Source organism: Suricata suricatta, chromosome 5 (assembly GCF_006229205.1).
Source record: "Suricata suricatta isolate VVHF042 chromosome 5, meerkat_22Aug2017_6uvM2_HiC, whole genome shotgun sequence".
Lineage (NCBI taxonomy): Eukaryota > Metazoa > Chordata > Mammalia > Carnivora > Herpestidae > Suricata > Suricata suricatta.
In genome coordinates, this window is record NC_043704.1 from 8,165,418 (window position 1) to 8,169,621 (window position 4,204).

Consider the following 4,204-nt stretch of genomic DNA (forward strand, 5'->3'; position numbering starts at 1 on the left):
AGGCTACCTCGGGGTCAGCCCTGGATTAGACAGAGATCCCTACATGGCATGAGTGTGGAGTGCAAAGCTCAAGGTACAGGGTTAGAAAGGAAGGCAGAGTTCAGTAGGGCGGGTAGCATGGGGGTGAAGCTGCCAAAGTTAAGGGCAAACACTACGAGGCCCTCTTTGCACTGAGTGAACCATCTGTGCTCTCTCCCGCCACCTGCTGGCTGCTGCGGCTGGGTCCCTGGGGAATACAGAATCACAGGAGAAAGGCAGATGGAAAGCGAGCCTGGAGTAGAACTCTAATGAAATAAACAATTCGGGTCCACAGAGGAAGTCCAGTTCAGGATGTCCATCCATTCAAAGAGAGGAGAGAGCGAGAGAGAGAGACAGAGAGAGAGAGAGAGTAAATTCATCTTCCCGCACTTTGCTTCTCCACTCCATTAACCACAGGACGGCTTCTGGGATGGTGAGGCCCGGCCGGGCTGGCTGAGAGCTACGGTGGCAAAGTGCTGCCACTGGAGAGTCCCCGGACTCGAGGAGCAGCTGGGGAGGCGCAGAATGGAATGTCTGGGCAGCAGATGGACGGGGGAGGGCACAAGGAATCGTGAGACTTGAGAGCAAACCCAGAGGTGGTTGTTAGAATGACTTCTCTCCCATAGATAAAAAGCTTTTCTGTAATTGTCACTGTGTAACAGGATCCTTTATTTTTTTTTAAGAGAACTGTAGTGATGATATTCTGAGGTATCACTGCGGAAAGAGATGGGGAGAGGGTTTGCTCATAAGCAGTGAGCCATCAAAGAGAACTCAGCAACGATTAAGCACAGGGAGGCTTGGGAAGGTATACACTCAACCCTACTTTGTACAAAGGTCACAGGAAATCAGTTTCTGGTGGTTGGAAAGCACGTCTGGGAAGTCCAGGATCTCAGGGAATGTGCAGCCTGACATCCAGCAGCCCAGCCGCAGCTATGGCCCTGGAGCCCCGAGGGCAGCAGCAGGTCGTGTTGGCACAGACCCACCCCCTTCACAGGTAGCCAGCTCGTGTCATACTGCACACACCCGGGCAGGAAGGAGGGGAGAGAGTTGGCAAGGGTAAGATACCCAGGAGCCTGGAACTACCACTACCACCCTCATCCTGGAACCTGGGAAAAGGAAGCAATGACATGATCAGGCAGAAGAAGCCAGGGAAGGAGGCTTCACTGACAAGAACACACTGGAAACATTTTCCTTAAGAAAGGTCCCAAGACAAGAGATTTGATATAAATTATAAGCTAGATACTTTATTATACATGACATCAACCCAGTGGAATTGATATTATTCCCTCTAGTGTATGAATGGGAAAATGAATTCAGGGAGGTGAGTCAATGTGTCCAGAGTCACCCAGCAAGTAAGCCAGAGTCCGGCTCTAGCTCAGGGGTCTGAGTGCAAAGCCCACATACGGTCCGCTAGGCCGCCGTCAGCCGCGGGCTCCGCTGCAGGTCGGCGGGGGTGGCACGTTCCTCGCTGATCAGAGATAAACTGAAGGGTGGCAATGGCTTCGTTAGCACCAGGCCAGAGGGAATCCACATGGGGACAACATTGCGTCACTGTCCTTGGGCCCCATAAGGTCAATGGTACCAACCCCAAGAGCTGTAAGTCTTTGAGTATATTTGTTTGGAATAATTTCTCTGAGTCTCAACTCAGATAAGGTTAAAACAAGAAGAAGAGTTGTGGTCTAGGGTTCCCCATCACTGTGTCGGTCAAGTTCATCCTGGCCAAAATTCTAAGTAACACTATGAGCAGAAATCTGCCTCTCTGACTTGTCTAGCTTGCTTTCCAGACATCCTCCCTGAGGAATCCCAGCATGAAAGTGCTGAGATGGTGAGAGTGCCTTTTTCTAGCCGCACCTGTCTTACCAGCTCTGAAGCCCGGATCACAGGCTGCTGGGGGAAGGGGCCATTTGCAGAGGCTGATTTCTGTACCTGGGGGGTCACATATTAAAAGGAGCAATGAAATGAAAGATCTGTGAATCTTGTAACCATCTGCCTAGAACATGGCCTTCTAGACTATTTCAGAACAAGGTTTCCCAAGCCTCTTGGACAATTTATGGGATAGCATGGGGGACATCTCTTTAAAAATCTGAATTTCGAAGTCATTCCCCTTAGAGATGGATTCAGAAGGCCTGAGGGGAGGCCTGGGCGTTTCTATTTTTAATAAGTTCTCCAGGTGACTTATACCATTAAGCAAATTTGAGAAGCATGGTGGCTCACAAACTAGACTGATCACCAGAAACATCTGAGAATGAGGGGCACCTGGGTGGCTCAGTCAGTTAAGCATCTGACTTCTGCTCCGGTCATGATCTCATGGTTCATGGGTTCGAGCCCCGCATCGGGCTCTGTGCTGACAGCTAGCTCAGAGCCTGGAGCCGGCTTCAGATTCTGTGTCCCACTCTCTCTCTGCCCCTCTCTGGCTCTCTCTCTCTCTCTCTCTCTCTCTCTCTCTGAAATACCTGAGAATCTTAAAAATTCAAATTCGGGAGCAATCTCTTGAGATGACTCTGATACAGCCGGGTGGAGAGGCAAGCACGGTTCTACTACTTGGTTTTTCGCTTGTTAGAAACACTGCAAGGTCTGGCAATGGTAAGTACTGCACAGAATTCTTTAAGCAAAAACTCCTCCCTTCGGAGACATCTTCTAGAAAGTCAAATGGTAAAGTCAATAATGAGAAGGGCTCTGACCCAAGCTGGGAGCCAGCTCACAGTCTGCGGCAGCTTGGAATCTCTTTGCTCCCTGAAAGCTACCCCTAGATACTTTGGCAAGGGAGCCTGAAAACACTGCTCAAGGCTATTCTTCCAAAAACATAAAGAAGACAAACGAGGTCCTAAAAGAAGTACCCGCCACTGGGAAGGGCTGGGAATTTTCTAGATGCTGAGTCCCTGGTAGTGACCTAAAAATGAGACCACTGGCCATAAAAAGGGAAGTGACACATGGAATCGGAGGCGCCAAATGCGCACTACCAGCTCAGCATTTTGATGAGGCAACCTGGACCTTTTCTACCCTCCTCTTACAGGAAGGGCTTCAAAGAAGGAGTCCCTTCAGTTTCTTGAGAACCCATGCCTTCAAGACATCCAGCACCTGGCAGCTCCCGGAAGGATGGGAAGGATGGGAAGGTGTTTAGTCTCTCTGACCTTTTCCTTTGTTGTACTTTGTCACTAACCCATCCCCTGGGGGGAGAAATAACCTTCCCTCCCTCCCCCTACCATGCGCTGATGGCTGGAGAAATTTAAGGGAAATTTTTTCTTTTCCGTAAGGGGATTCAGTAATTTATGTATGTACTTTTTCCTCCTATGCCCATTAGCTCCCAGGCTTTTAATATTTGGCACAAAGCAGAATTAAAATTAGGATTACAATGTAAAGTAAAATGCCACTTAAATTTTATGAGAAAGTGAACAGAACAATTTTAAATCAAATGCCAAAATTAATTGCTAAACAGTTAAAACTACTAAATTCTCATAGCTAAAGGCACAGCTCAAAAGAAATGAGGTTAGTCGATAATTATACTTAACACACACAGTCACCTGTGGTCCTTCAGCTACGTCATCAATTATAGAAAGCACATTTTTTCTCCATCTTCCCACTGTGCATTCTTTATGTTCCCATCTGAATTTCCAACTCCTGAGTAATCAAACCTAGAAAAAGGGAAAACATGTATCGATATTCAGATGTCCATCTATATATTTCTCTGGTTTTTACAGAAGATAGCTCTTTTATCATTATTACAATGCTTAAAACATAAAAATATATTAAAATAGATCCTACTGGCATAACCTCCAAATGTCGCCCATGTCCACTCACTCTCTCACCCCCTCCGCGGCCAGCAGCCAGTCCACATCACCAGCCAATCCACGTCACCGTCTTCTCCGACCAGACTAGCGTTAACAGCATCCTCCTAAGTCTCCCTGTCTCCATTTCCTACCCCTGTAGTCCATTCCCCATGCAGTCGTCAGCGATCCTTTTAAAACAAAAATCGTATCTTGCACAAACCCATCAAAAGCTTTCTATCATCTATAAATAAAACATAAAGTCCTTCCTGCAACATGGCCGTCAACTACCTCTCTGATTTCATTTTTTACGGATTTCTTACCTTCTCTCCCTCCCAAATGAATCCTATCCGCCTTCTTGAAGTAAATGGAATACACCACCCAGGTTTTGCTTCAGGAGTTTGATATCAGCTTTTCTTTCT

The 4,204-nt window shown here is 47.3% G+C and overlaps 1 long non-coding RNA gene and 1 pseudogene across 1 annotated transcript; one reads left to right on the forward strand and one right to left on the reverse strand.

Annotated features, from left to right (window-relative positions):
• LOC115291473 lies at nucleotides 1-663 on the forward strand. Its single transcript, XR_003908467.1, has 2 exons — nucleotides 1-73; nucleotides 314-663. It is a non-coding gene; the product is annotated as an uncharacterized LOC115291473 (long non-coding RNA).
• A 579-nt stretch (nucleotides 664-1,242) lies between these two features.
• The window catches only part of LOC115291467, a 63,573-nt pseudogene continuing 60,611 nt past the window's right edge, over nucleotides 1,243-4,204 (reverse strand).